This window comes from Capsicum annuum, chromosome 1 (assembly GCF_002878395.1).
Source record: "Capsicum annuum cultivar UCD-10X-F1 chromosome 1, UCD10Xv1.1, whole genome shotgun sequence".
Taxonomy (NCBI): domain Eukaryota; kingdom Viridiplantae; phylum Streptophyta; class Magnoliopsida; order Solanales; family Solanaceae; genus Capsicum; species Capsicum annuum.
Window position 1 is genome coordinate 54,653,523 of NC_061111.1, and position 16,503 is coordinate 54,670,025.

A 16,503-nucleotide genomic window follows, 5' to 3' on the forward strand; every position below is an offset into this window, starting at 1 on the left:
AGACCCAGAAGGAGGATCAACCGTAACTACGATGTTCTCTCCTCCATAACGACTTCAATCGCCTCTTATATGGACTGGGGCAGAACTGGGAGCATGTCCACCGCAAACTTCGATGGATTGCTCATTTTTTACGGGCGATTGTGGAGTGGCTCAACATGGATCCGGAGGAGATGATCACCCCATCATCCCCTTAGTTTTAAGTTTGTTATTTTTATTTTTTTTTTGTTTTAAGTTCGTTGCTAGGAGAAGCTTTTATGGTTAGGAATGTTAGATGAAAGCTTCTTCATTTTTCTTCGTTTTTGCTGTAAATACGATTCTGCACCATCATTGCAATGAATTATCAATGAAATATGTTTGTTTGCCTACATTCGTGTAAATTTAAATTTTGTAATTTTGTTCTGGTTTAAGTTTTTGCAATTTCTGATGTTAGAAGATGAATCAAATGATAGTGAGATGAAATTAATGTTTGTTTAAATTTTTTTTCTGGTTTAATTCTTGTTTCCTGAATTTTTTGCCACTGTATTTTTTATTTTTTTTCCTTTTTAGAATTTTTGCATGAGATCAAGGTAGAAGATGAACGGGACAGTTGTCAGACATCAAATTAATTCATATACGTTAATGGAAAACTAATCTGATCTATCCGCAATTATGTTAATTTATACAAAATTAATTATAGAGTCGATGGGGTTTATTCGATACTGCTCTCAGTATCTATGCTCGAAAAAATATATAATCGATGCTTTAAACAATACACATCCATCGATTGTGTTCAGTAAATTTCATAGACTGTAAGCCTTGTCAATAATATACAGTATTGGTTTATTGCCCTTAGTAACATATTTGAAAAAAAAAATTAATCGGTAAAATAATAAATAATTAAATTTTATGCAATTAAAGGAGCTTGAACAAGTCATGTGGTAGTATGGGAGTCCACATAAATTAGATGAGGTGAGCAATGATGTGTGAGGATGGGTAGTGGGTGAACAAATGAATTCCTCACAACATACTTGTACTTTGGTGAACATTGCCCTAAGGATGTTGGTGTTCAACCACAACTCATCACCTCATACCTTGTTTCACCACGTTTAATTTATATGGACCCTCATACGATCACATGACTTGTTTAGGCTCATTCGATTGCATAAAATTCAATTACTTATTATTTTATTAATTAAATAATCCTTTTCAAAATATGTGTTATTCATGGTCTATAAATATGTGTCATAGTCTAGTGCATGTATTAATGAAGTTGTACAAATCTATGCTAGACTTATCATAGACTATTAACTACTTCCACAAAGAAATAACTAGACTATGATATTTATTCATAGACCATAACTAGCACATATTTTGAGAAGGATTAATTAATTAATAAAATAATAAGTAATTGAATTTTATGTAATCGAATGAGCCTAAACAAGTCATTTGATCGTACGAGGGTTCATATAAATTGAAAGTGGTGAAACAAGATGTGAGGTGATGAGTTGTGGTTGAACAAATGAATTTCCTCACAACATACTTGTGCTTTGGATAAACATTGCCCCATGCATGTTTGTTTTTCATCCACTACTCATCCTCACACATCATTGATCACCTTATCCAGTTTACATGGACTTTCATACGATCACATGACTTGTTCAAGCTCCTTTAATTGCATAAAATTTAATTATTTGTTATTTTATTGATCAAATAATCCTTCTCAAAATATGTGCTAGTTATGATCTATAAATATGTAGCATCGTCTAGTGAGGTTGTTAAGGAATTAGCTCTTAGTATATGCTAGACTGTATATCTATTCGGTGAATCATCTATCAAAAGCTTGAAAAGGCATCGATTATAAATATGGTCTATGAAACAAGACCAACAGTAAAAAAATAATAAAATATCAAATTTTTACAACGATAATAAAGTACACGTCAAATCAACACCCAACGATAATATCTCACTTTTTCTTCTATAAAAGGAAGGCTATTTTTGTGTTAACACTCTCATTTTTTTTTGCTTTAATTTTTGTTAACAACTACAATGTCTCAAGCATCCCAAAAATCAAATGCAAAAGTGTTCTACATATGTCATTGTGACAATCCAACTGTTTTTAGAACGTCACGCACCGATTGAAATTCAGGTCAAAAATTCTTTAAATGTGCGGTTGGAAAGAATAATGACGGATGCTCTTTTTTAAGCGGCTTGACGAAGACTCACCGACGAGCAGTCCATCGACATCAAATTTTTTAGGCGCTTCTAAGTTTCATATACTCCAAAGGCTTCGGGAATCCGAATAAAATAGAGATCTACTCATGACATTACTAAAAGAAGCCAAAGAGAAAAGGGATTACTTGAAAGGATTGTTAAAAGAAGTCGAAATTGAGAGGGATCAAGTAAAGCAAAGGCTAATTTTGATCGAGAAAAATGAGAAAGACCTAAAAAATTTATTGTATGGTTTGTTATTGTTGTTGGCTTTCTGAAAAGGTGTAATAGGGATATAGGAAACTGAATAAATAGACGGAAGGTTTCTCAAATCAATCCTGGGTGTAATCTATAATTAATAGAGAATTATGTCTATGTCTTTTATCATCGATCTCTATAAAACCATGATATTTAAGGTAAGTAAATGTATGAATTACTCAATCGATAGTATGTTAAGTCTATAAATTATAGAGAACAACTTATATTATGTTTCCAATCAACCACTATAAATTAGGACAACAGCTGAACTGGTAACGCAATGCAGCCAGTTGTTTAATCTAACGACTCAATGGAATAACTGAACATTATTTCATCAATAAATACCATCATTTACATGTGAAATTTGTGTAATTCAATTTATCCATAAAGAACAAATCACTAAAAAAACATGTGAAATTTGTGTAATTCAATTTATCTATAAAGAACAAATCACTAAAAAAACATGTGAAATATATGTAATTCAATTTATACATAAAGAACAAATCACTAGAAAAAAAATCATTAAGAAAATTGTTTGTTCCAAATCCACAAAACTACTTATTTTCTTAATTGAGTTTCGCAACGATGTCCACCACATCTACTTCTTTTTCTTCATGTTTTTTCTCCTCTTCTTCAACTTGTTTCTTCTCATTTTTCTTATTTTCTTCTTCTGATGATTTCTTATCTTCTTCAATGTTTTCAACCTCCCGTTCGACCACTAATTCTTCTTCAACTGCCTTCTCATTTTTGTCTTCTTCTTCTTCTGATTTTTTTCACCATCTTCTTTTATTTTCTCTTCATTTTATTCTTCTGCATCAGTTGTCATCTCCTCATCTTCTCCTTTTTCTTTTTCTTTTTCTTTTTCTTCTTCTTCTTCTTCTTCTTCTTCTTCTTCTTCTTCTTCTTCTTCTTCATCATCATCATCATCATCATCATCATCATCATCATCATCATCTACTGCATTCTCCTCTTTCATTTCTTCTTCTTTCTTCTCTTCTTCACCTTTTTCATCTGCTGCAGCCATATCCATCACTGCGACTGCAAGTTCTTCGAGGTTTACTTGATGCTGGCTAAGAGGGGGCTGTTGAGGTGCACTGTATTGTTTTGAAAGGATTACTAAATATATGCAACAAAATTAAATTCCAAAAGCAAAAAATAAATTAATTTACCTTCTTCTTGTTGCTTCTTCTTATTCTTCTCGATTTTTCTCAGCCTTTCACCCTAACAAAAGAAGCAATATTTAGTAGACTTTTCCTGAGCAAGGCAACGCACTCGCGTAGGTCATCGTCATTAGAAGTGTCTGGTGAAGTTTTAAGTTCACTTGAACCATCATGATCACAAGCGCGTGGTGGACTTGAAACATAATGGTGGCTACCTAAATCTTCGTCTTCGTCTGTGACCTCCACTGATGAAGTCAGGACAGTCATGTCTTTTAGCTGTGCCTTCAACGCATCGATCTACGTATCCTTAACTTCTTTCGTGTATGTCTTAAAAGTTTTCATGTATCTCTGCTCCATCTCACGGATAGTAAAGGTAAGGTATTGGTGCACAATCTATAAAAAAATAAAAATAAATTACAAAAAATGCACTAATATAATAATATTAGTAGCATATCATAAGAAGTATAATTTTACCTTTGTGTTATTTTCTTCGTACTTAAACGGATCGCCTTCCATTATGTTGTCGCACTTCGACGTGTGCCATCGAAGAAGACGGGAAATGGACAGGGGAAAATCCAACGACTTGTCGGCGTACCTTCCCAGATGAGGAAAGGCTTGATATATCCAAACCTCCAATCAATAGAAGAACAAGTAAGTTTACAGTGTCTATGTATTACTGCAAAATATGTAGGGGTCTATAATAAATCAATAGGCTGGTTGATTATAAGTACCAGAAACGCCCAGGGAAAGACAAATAACGTGTACGGTGCATTATTCCTCTTGATAAAAGTTTCTTTCTGCTTGGTCAGATAAGTCTTCTTTTTCAGATAGCTCAAGGTCAGCTCAAAGGACTCTTTTTCCATGGATACCCCTCGAAGAATTCTAAATCAGCCGCCATCTTGATGTGGTACAAATCCACCTTCTTTGGCGGGTCCTTTGTCAACAACATCACGTGCACAAACTAAACCAAAGCATACTTCAACTTTTATTGATTATTCAGCCTATTACCTTTCATCAGGCTAATCAACTTTGCAGCAGTAATGTTGTTGTTCTTCATCACCTTAAAATGAAAGCTTTCTCAATTTTGGAGGACTTTGTTCATTTTTGATTCACGAGGATATGCTAAACAATTCAGCCCCATAATCAAAGCAAATTCCTTTAAGCCGAAATAAGTTGGCTTACCGTTCACACAAAACCAAATTTCATGCAGCTTTTTTTATACGTCACAGCAACATATAATGAACCATTTGTCCATTAAACTCAAAATGTTCTGGAATATGTCTCAAGTGTCCGAAACATGTCTTCTTAAAATCACAATACAACTTTTGTTCAACAAGAACTCGTCTAAACTCTCGATACACCTTCATTCTTGCACTCACAGAAATCTTTGCAGGAAAAGAGCCAAGATCACCCATCCAGGTTGTTAAGCCGTATGACTTAACGGAGATATCTCTCGTACAAATTGGCAAGGATAGGGGATCCTCCTCCCCGTCTCTGCTATCTCTCCTATCCTCACCATCCCCACTATTACTTTCACTTTCTTCTTCGCTTTTCCTCTCACTTTTACCTTCGCTATCCTCAGCATCCTTACTCTCTTGTGCACTACTTTCGTCATATTCGAAATTATCGACAAGGATTCTTGATTTGGCTTTCGACTCTGATTCATCGACTACGGGTTTTTTCTCTTGAAGTTTTCAAGACTTCTTTGGATTTTCACTTTCTACTGATAGAAGCAGTGAAAGCAGCCTTTTAACCGCTCTATGAACTTTTCTCACCATTTATGATCTACAACAAAAAATGAATTTGTAGTGGTCGATTTATCGACCAGTGGTCTATTAAAAAAAACGAACAAATGCAGCAAAAATAAATCTGTAGTGGTCGATCTATCGACCACTGGTCTATTAAGAAAAACGAAAAAACGCCTCACATCAAATATGCAATTCAAGTTTCAACTTTGGCAGTGCAATTCACAACAACAAGAACACCATTAAAATGGGTTTAATTCAGTACAAAAAATTCAAAATCAAACGCAATATAACTATACAAATTGAAAAAGATTCTAATCATTATCCAAGCAAAACCCGATTAAACATGCGAAATCGACAATGTTAACTAAAAACACTCAAATTTTGACTAATTCAACGAAGAACAGTGCAATTTTTGTCAAGATCGAAAACCCCCAACACAAAGAGTCATCGAAAAAAATTACTAAAATGGATCTAGAGCTGATTGGGGAAGAAAATTACACTTACCTGAGCAAGAGAAATTCAAAAAATTCGCCTGAGAAAGCAAGAATCAGACGAATTATTTTTTTCGAAAAAATAAGAACTAAAATCGGGAGAAGGAAGAGTTTGAGGAGAGAGAAATGTGTAGTTGAAAATATTAAATGGTTTTAATAAATATTTTCAAAATTGAAAAATATAAAAAGGGACCATGTTGTAGTTTTAAAAAAGTTGTATTTTTTCCTCAAGTTTTAAAAATGTTAAAAGAACCCATGACCCCACAACCCTAGCTCACTTTTTAGACCTAACCCTAAAAAATAAATGAAAAAAAAATGTCTATGGCTCAAAATAAATTTTGAAAGTGTGTAGGAATCAAAATTGTCTCTAGTTTTGTCATCTCAATGGTAGAATAATAGCTCTTTAATTCATGAACGAAGTTTTCAACATTCTTTCAAGCTTTTCATTAATCATAGTAAGTAATGTTTTTTTTTTTCTTTATACATATTTTTGTTATTTCTTTTATTTGTTAGTATGAGTAGCTAAATCCTCTACTGATGTTGTGAAACTCAATAAAACTGTGTAGTTCATAAGATTTTTGTGTACACCCAATAAGATTGTGTAGTCCATAAGATCTTCATGTAATTCCATGTTATTAGGGTTGTTAGATACTAAACTTCTTTTCACTCTTAATAGAAAGGATCAGTGGTCGTAAATATTAACATAAGTCATAATATCTTAATCTACAGACTCGAAGAACAGGTTAGGATTTGATAAAAGAAGACTTACATGAACTCGAGACTTAATCCTTGTTTGATAGATTTATATTAGACTTAATTGAATCTACTGAATATATTCGATCAGTCTAATGCAGGAGACTGTATGCATACCTATAACACTAAGTCCATGTAATTGCATGACTATAGAAGAATAAAGCAATCCATTCTGGGGACACAATCTTGATGTATTGATAATATAAGTTTACGAACAACATTAATCGAAGCATCTTTACTTTCTATTTTAGTAGTTTAATTTATAAATCAACCTTTACAACTACTATGAATTAAAAACCGGCTATAAATTGAGTAGTTACCACCAACACAACTTGCAACGAAGTGATTCTATATCTTCTGTGAATTCGACCTCAACCTAGTTGAAATACTATTATTATATATGACCGGTTTACATCCAAAGTTGAGTATACATATCTTTAGTGTATCACGTGTCGAGCGGATAAAACTTTACTAATATATATACATATATATATATATGTTAACAGTAATCGAAGTAAATATATCATATTCTTCTTAGATAGGAGAGTGTGTAGGTCGCAGATAAGGGTAGAAGGTTAATAGGTAGCTTACTATTGTTTTAGTATTAGCCTATTTGTGTAGTTTGTGGTTTAGTGGTAGTCTAGAGCACCTTGTCTGTCGTAGTATTAGCCTATTCATGTAGACCTTATCTTTTGGTATCTGCCATCATCTGTTGTTTACTATGTTTAGGTGATCGCTCCTTGTTGATGTTACAGTTCCTTGCATATATGTCCCACACTACTTTCCTATTAGTTGTCATGTTTCTCTTCGTCGTTTTCTCTCCATTACTACTTCGATTTGATTCACTTGAGTCAAATGTCTTTCGGAAATAGTTTTTCTACCTCCAAGAGGTAAAGGTAAGATCCACATACTCTACCCTTTTTAGACTCCATTTTGTGAGAATTCACTGAATGTTGTTCTTATTGCAATCGAAGTAAATAAAGAAACATTACGATTAAAGGATTTGTTCAACGATTTTGGTTTATATTAAATCGATATTGACAGAAATTATGATGGTCAAAGTGCCATACATGCACTTAGACTAAAGATTAACTTTGGATATCCTGTGATAACAAAACATATTGACGTTAAATGTTGAAGAAAGTATAATTTGAGTTTTTTTTTTTAAAAAAGAAATATTTTGAAGACCACCATATTGACATGATTTACAAAGTCTCTTTCATTTACGACGTCCGAGCATTGCTTTAATTGGAGTGATGAAATTGAATAGTCGATGAATGATTGTATTATTTATGGGGAGTTGGTAGAGTAAAGTCAACTATAATGAACAAATTGAACTGACTTTGTATGAAGTAGGACTCGAATCTAAAACCTCTAATTAAAGATGAAGAAGTATAATATATAGTATTTACTTACTCTATCACAATCGTTATTAAAATATTCCATTCGTTTCAATTTATTTGACTATTTTGATTTGGTTCATAGTTTAAGAAGGTAATGGATATTTTTGAATCTTATCGTCATAAATTGGAGATATACCAAATGTGCTAAAATATCCTTTAATATTTGGTCTTAAGTATGTCATGTGAAAAGTTGGAATTAAAAAGTTGCTAAAAGAAAAAGAGACATTCTTTTTCTAAACAAACAAAAAAAGAAAGTAGATCAAACAAATTGAAACGGATGAAATATTTATTTTGATTTTTAGTATTCCCTCTATTCCTTTCTAAGTGCTTCTTTTGGCTTGGGCACACTCTTTAATAATCTATCCACTTCTAAATAATTAAAGATAACTTTACCAACATATCCATTATTAAATTTTATTCCTTTTCAAGTCGACATTGAATATTATATTTAAACTCAAGGGCATATAAGGAAGGTTATGATAAGTATATTTAAACATATACTTGGAACCAAAAAAATGGAGGAAGTAGTTTCTATAGCCTTCAAACTTGACCTTGGCTTTGGTTTTTTCGTGTTCTTCCTTCTACTTATGAATTTTGCCAAGTTGGTTGAAGCTTACCTTGGTCTCCCCTCTTTAATGTAACTACTCCACACAATAAATGACCTTTGAAATTTTAATACTTAGATTTGAAATCCTTACACATCAAAGGGAGGATCCCATCTAAATAGGAGTCCTCGTTTATGTATTCAATTTAGAGATTCATAATCTTGTTCTAAGAATTAAATTATTAGACATAGAGAATTTGTATATTTAAAAGAAGATATGGGTGTTGTAAATAGACTTAACAACTTTAGAGAGGGTATATGATATGGAGGACAATATTTTATACACATGATTCTTCCACAAATAGACTTAACAACTTTAGAAAGGGGTATTTGATACGGAGGAGAATATTTTAAACACTTGATTCTTCCACAGTCCTTAGAGGTTGTTTGGTTACTCGATAAAAACAGAGTTATTTATATATTAAACTATGTATAATTTATATAATATTTGGCAGGTGGATAAGAATTAAGTTATTAATATATAAAATTAATATGATGTTTGGTTTACCGTTTAAAAATCTGCACAATTAATACGTGTATGAATTACGAGAGAATTTATGTATTAATTTATGCAATTTAATTTAGTCGATTGATGAATCACTATTTAAGTTAATTCTTAAAGATAAATAAGGATTAAATTGAACGTCAATAGTTATTAATATAATTTAGGAATATTTTCAAAAATATACAGTTTATTCATATCTCCCCTTTTCCAACTTGCAAGATGATTTTAGGATTGTGTTTTTACTATTCAAAATTGTTAGAATGAGAAGATTTTTGTATTAGAAAGAATAATGTGTGGCCAATCAAACCTCTCAACAAAACATTTTACATAAACAGTGAAGATTACAATCTGCTTAAAAATCAAGCTTCATTGCAAGTCTTTCTAAAATTATATAACAATATATTTGTGCTTTTAATGAAACGATATCAACAACCCAAATACCGTCTTGATTCATGATATAACAATCAAGAGGTGAATGTGTTGAAGAGAAATATGAACGCGACCTAACTTGCAAATCTACTGCTAATAATATATAGAAAAAATACATCTTTTTTTTCCTGAACTTGTCCTCCAAACTCACTTTATCACTTAAACTTAACTTCTGTTTATTTACTCCCTTAATATCTTTAAAGTGTATTTCTTTCACCCCTCAAAACTAAATACTCACAACGGAGAGTGGGTTACACACGCGTCATGTCAGTGCTAAATCAGTGCCAGGTTATTGTCACGTAAGAAATTAGGATTTTTTTTAAAAAAAAAATCCCACACACATACTATTTTTATGTATTTTTGTTTTAAAGAGCAAAAAATATATATTTACTATATATATATATATATATATATATAATATTAAATAAAAAATTCCCCCCCCCCTTCTCCTCTCCCCCACCCCCCCCCCCCACCCCCCGTTCTTTCTCCCTTCCAGCACCCCTCTCCCCCCGCCATTCTTTCTCCCCTTTCAGCTCCACCCCTATCCCATCCTTTCAACCCCCACCCCCACACTTTTCTTCCTTATTCAAACACAAAAATACTTTCATCAAGTTAAAATTAATTTTTTTAAATTGTCTTATTAACAAAAAAATTTAAAAGTAAAAATCAAAAGAAATCTCATTGATGATAAGTGATTTAAAAACAAAATCATCAATTTAATTTACTTTTTTCTCTAAATTTTGAGGGAGTTGGATTGAAGATTGAGATGATGTTCAATGGAGAAAATTATTTAATAGTGTTTTCATGTTTGTTCTTGGATGGTGTTAATGGAGGAAAGTGAAAAAAATTAAAGGAAAGTGTTGTTCTTGGTGGTGTTGTTAATGGAGGAAAGTGAAAAAAATTAAAGAAAAGTATTGTTCTTGGGGTGGTGTTGTTAATGAAGGAAAGTGAAAAAAATTAAAGAAAAGTACTGTTCTTGGGTGGTGTTAATGGAGGAAAGTGAAAAAAATTTGAGGTTGTTAATGGAGGTTTGAGCATTGTTGTTGATGATGATTTGAAGAAGAAAGAAGAAAAAAGTGTCCATTTTTTATTTTTATTTTTATTTTAATTTTTTAAACTTTTTTATTATATTTTAAATATAAGATTACTGAAATTAATTTTTTTAATAAATAAACGCGCCCCTTTTTAAAAAAAAATGTCACGTCAGCTTTAGGGGTCAAATAAATACACTTTAAAGATGTTAAGGAGGTAAATAAACAAAAGTTAAGTTTAAGTGCTAAAGTGAGTTTGGAACACAAGTTCAGAGAAGAAAAGATGTCTTTTTTCTAATATACATAAGTGACAATAAGCTGCTAAAGCAGACAGCTAGTGGACGACATGCCTACTTTAACCGTGATTTTATTATATTATTCTTAATTAATTAATATAATTTATTTATGTATTAGAAAATTAATGATACATAATTAAAAAAAAGTAATAGATATTTATGACATGCTTGCTTCAGCTACTTCAACCATGATTTTACTATATCATTTCTAATTAATTATTATAAGTCATTTACGAATTAAAAATTAATAATATTTAATTAAAAAATATAATAAACATTCATGACATGTCAGCTTCAATTGCTTCAATCATGATTTTTATTATATCACTCCTAATTAATTATTATAGATCATATAAGCATTAAAAATTGATAATATTTCATAAAAAAGGGTAAAATAGACACAAAATTCTAAGTTAACTCTTGATGTTTTAAATTAATTTGATGACTTATATGTAGTCCACTTAAAATTTTTTCCATAAGTACTTTTTATAGTAATTTTATTATATCGCTTCTAATTAGTTAGTCGTTGATGTTTTAAATTTAATTGACAATTTATACGGGGTTCACTTTAAAAAAAAATCACAAGTAACTTTTATAGTAATTTTATTATATCACTTATAGATAGTTATTATAAGTCATTGAAGTATTAGATAATTAATTATTATTAGTCATTTACGTATTAGAAAATTAATATTAGTAAATTAAAAAAAATATAATAGATATTTATGACATATCTACTTCAACTGCTTCAATCGTGATTTTATTATATCATCCCTAATTAATTACATATAAGAAAATTAGTAATATATAATGAAAAAATTAAAATAAATATTTACTGTAGTATCGAATCTACTACTAATATATAAGTGATAATAAGTTGCTGAAGCAGACAGCTTGTGGATGACCTGCCTGCTTTAACAGCTTCAATCGTGATTTTATTATTACCCCTAATTAATTATTATAAGTCATTTATGTATTAAAATATTAAAAAAATTAATAAAAAATAAAAATAGACATTTATGACAGGACTGTTTCAGTTGATTTAACCGTGATTTTACTATATCATTCTTAATTAATTATTATAAGTTATTTACGTATTAGAAAATTAATGATACATAATTAAAAAAGTAAATAGATATTTATGACATGTTTGCTTCAGCTACTTCAAACTTGATTTTACTATATCATTCCTAATTAATTATTATATGTCATTTACATATTGAAAATTAATAATATTTAATTAAAAAATATAATAAACATTCATGGCATGTCTGCTTCAATTGCTTCAATCGTGATTTTTATTATATAACCCCTAATTAATTATTATAGATTATCTAAGCATTAAAAATTGATAATATTTCATAAAAAAAGGTAAAATAGACACAAAATTCTAAGTTAACTCTTCACGTCTTAAATTAATTTGACGACTTATATGTAGTCCACTTAAAAAAAATTTCACAAGTACTTTTTATAATAATTTTACTATATCGCTTCTAATTAGTTAGCCATTGATGTTTTAAATTAACTTGACGACTTATACGGGGTTCACTTTAAAAAATTCACAAGTAACTTTTATAGTAATTTTATCATATCACTTCTAGATAGTTATTATAAGTCATTGAAGTATTATATAATTAATTATTATACGTCATTTACGTATTAAAAAATTAATATTATTTAATTAAAAAAATATAATAGATATTAATGACATATCTACTTCAGCTGCTTTAATCGTGATTTTACTATATCATCCCTAATTAATTATATAAGTCATTTACGTATTAGAAAATTAATAATATGTAATGAAAAAAGTAAAATAAATATTTATGACATGCCTGCTTCAGCTGCTTCAATCGTAGTTTTACTATATCATTCCTAATTAATTGTTATAAGTCATTTACGTATTTAAAAATTAATTATATTTAATTAAAAATACAATAGACATTTATGACATGTCCACTTAGTCTACTTCAATCGTAATTTTACTATATCACACCTAATTAATTATTATATATCATCTAAGCATTAAAAAATTAATAATATTTCATTAAAAAGATAAAATAGACACTAAATTATAAGTTAACACTTGATGTTTTAAATTAACTGGATGATTTATATGGAGTCCACTTAAATTTTTTTCCACAAATACTTTTTATAGTAATTTTATTATATCGCTTCTAATTAGTTAACCATTGATGTTTTAAATCAACTTGACGACTTATACGGGGTTCACTTAAAAAATTTTCACAAGTAACTTTTATAGTAATTTTATTATATCAATTCTAAATAATCATTATAAGTCATTTAAGTATTAGATTATAAATAATATTTAATAACAAGGATAAAATAGATTAAAAAATTAAAAATTAAAAATTATCGGGTAAAGTACTTTGCAATAGTAATATCTGTGTCAAAAAAAGATATGAAAGTAGTACACCTATTGAGATCTAAATAATTAGATTCAAACAAAAAATTAAATACATAGTTACGATGTAGATCTGAGTGATTAAAATATTAATTTTTATTAGGTAAAATTAAATGAAGCATAAAATACATAAACAAGGAAATTAAATTTTAATTTTTTTAACAACCTTTTCGTTTAGCTGATCGACATGCTTGTCGACCACTATTTGCTCTCTAATTTTACTATATCACCCTTAATTATTATATGTCATTTATGTATTAGAAAATTAATAACTAATTAATAAAATAAATAAGTAAAATAGACATTTATAATATGTCTGTTTCAACTGCTTCAACCATTATTTACTACATCATCTCTAATTATAAGTCATTTAAGTATTAAAAAGTTAATAAATTGGAGAAAAAAAGTAAAATAGACATAAAATAATTAAATAATTCTTTATGTTTTAAATTAGCTTGATATCTTATATGAGACTCACTTAAATTATTTTTACAAGTATTTTTTATAGCAATTTTGCTATATCACTTCTAATTAGTTATTATAAGTCATTTAAGACATGTCTGCTTCGCTACTTCAATCGTGATATTTGCTTAACTCTCAAAATTATATCCGTGTCACTTAAAATAGAATAAAAGAAAAAATATTATAAATTAAAATAATTAAAAACTTGAATTATTTAAAATTATTTAATAATAAAAATTTATTTCACTGCTTTTATAATAATTTTAAAAATTGAAACTTAGCATGTTGGGTCCGTGCTCAGCACGACCTATCACCACTAGTTATATACAATGAATCAATTTGAGAAAGAGTTGAGAAACAAGACTCGATTTGAATATAAGTTTGAGCAAGTGATTGAAAATGTAAAAATATATAAAAAATAATACTTATTATTTATCATTTATTACCCAAATATAAAAGGGAAAAGATATTTAGAGAATTGTAAGTTGAATAACTCAGATATGAATTATTTTCTTATAGGATATAATTTGACTAAATTTGAATTATTCTCTTACGGAATATCAATTGATTTTGTGTAAGGTCTCTTCTGTACTCTTTTGTTTACTTTCAATTTCCTTTTTATTTTAAATACTTTGGACCTTTTCGATTTTGGCTTGATTTTCAATCTCTTTTAAACGTACATGAAGTATTGTATTTTCGGTGGTTGTTTTTTTTGGCAATCAATAACTTCTTGATTTTTTAAAATAAAGTGGCTCAATGTGAAAATAACATCAGGCGTACCAACAAGGATTGGGTGGAGTGGTAATTACTACTTCAATCTTAATCAGAGATTTCACAGGTTCGAGTCTCCCTCGCCTTTGTTAGGGAGCCATTTACCCCCTAATCTGAAACTTTTTGGTGCAAATTCTAATTTAGTTGGGCTCTGCTAGACCCTCAGCCTGATGGTTTGGAGGCTCAGGCTTGTCTAGAGATTTACATGATGAACCTAGCCAAACTCCATGACTCCGGTTAAGATTAAGTTTAATTGAGGCCGGTCTACAGGCATGAGAATGTTGGCAGGACATGACACGTGTCGGTCGGACATAACAAGGCCTTGAAAGCGGCGTGGCTAAGGCATGACGACGATTGGACAAGCTAAGACAGATCAAGGCTAAGGCTGATTAAGGTTAAGGCAAATCATGTTGCGATGACATGGCTAAGGCAAGACAATCAGAGTTGACATGGCAAAACAAGACGACTTGGGTGCAGACCCAGTGGCATGGGCGCGTACACACACACCCAGGGTCTTAGTGCAAAATATTGGCACAAGTGCTACCAAGAGTGCACTGGCACTAGGCATGTGCCTTGCACATGCCAGCAGTTGGATAGTTACAACCGACTTAGACATGGCAAACTTTATTGTTAGTTGTAATTTGAATTTCATATTTGAATTTGAATTGGCCTATCAGTTGAGAATTTTAACTAATTTAGGATAGAGGTATGTGTCTGGCACGTGATAATGATTTGGCCTATAAATAGGCACAGACAGGCGGTCACAAGTCAGATTTGACTATGTTGGCTAAATTTTATAAGGCTAATTTGTGTGCTTTCGTAGAACGAGTTTAATACAAAATTAGAAAGTAATTCCTGTACATGCGTGTGTTTGTTTCATTTAGTAAGCCTACGCAAACTAAGTGTTGAAGTAAAATGTAAAGGTTGAAGCCAAGCTGTGTGTCTTTGTCGAGTGCGTTCTAACTAGAAAAAGTTGACTCCATTACAAGCTCCAATGTGAGTACTATACGTCAGATAAATGTCACGATCCGAACCCGGACCTGACCATGATGAGCATCCCAAGCCCACCCTAGGTCGGATATAACCTCCTTAGCCTCACCTTAAGAGCACAATAAAAGTAAACAACGGAAGCCAATCAAAATAATAGAAGATGTATATAAATTTGAAGAAAGATAAAGAGTCAAAACCAAACATCAATGACATCCCAATACAGTCCACAAAAGCCTCTAATATAAGCACGCCAACTAAGTCAGGACATGCCCCCGACTATAATAAAAAGAAGTCCAAAAGATCTAAAATGACGAATAAACTAAGAGAGATCAGACCTTCCGACAGATAGAGGGCTTACCACTTCACGACTGATCCATAGGAGTACCAAACCACCTAACGCTGCACAGGGTATCAAGAAAATCTCTCATAACCTACATCATAAAATGATGTAGTATTCGGAGACGATCAGTACTGGCATGCAACCTAAGAAAAAGGGTAAATAATGCATTTATCAAAAATTAGTCATAAACAACACGCACAACAACTATACATATATATAGGATGCCGGAATAGGAACAAGTGACATAAAATATGACCGTTTAAAATATTAGTCCTGAACTATGTAGCTCATAACGACCTTCCAGACACTCGCTGGCTATTTGGGCCGGCTCTCCCTGCTGGAAGGACCCCAGTCCGTGTTAGCTACATGTATCGAGGAATGGATAAAGACACCAAGGCGATAGCCATCCAAAATATAATGTGTGCATCAGACACAATGGTCATATAGACCCCCAACGTTGGCAAACATGGTATCCAGTGTTGCCCCCCCCCCCCCCCCCCCCACCGATACTACACCTTCTCAGTGAACTACACATTTTTTTTAAGTTCAAATTAAAATAATTTTCACATAAACCAATCATTAACTATGGAGTACTATGTTAAGGCATTTTCCCACTTAGTATCGTCATACCAATATGCCTGCAAGCTATT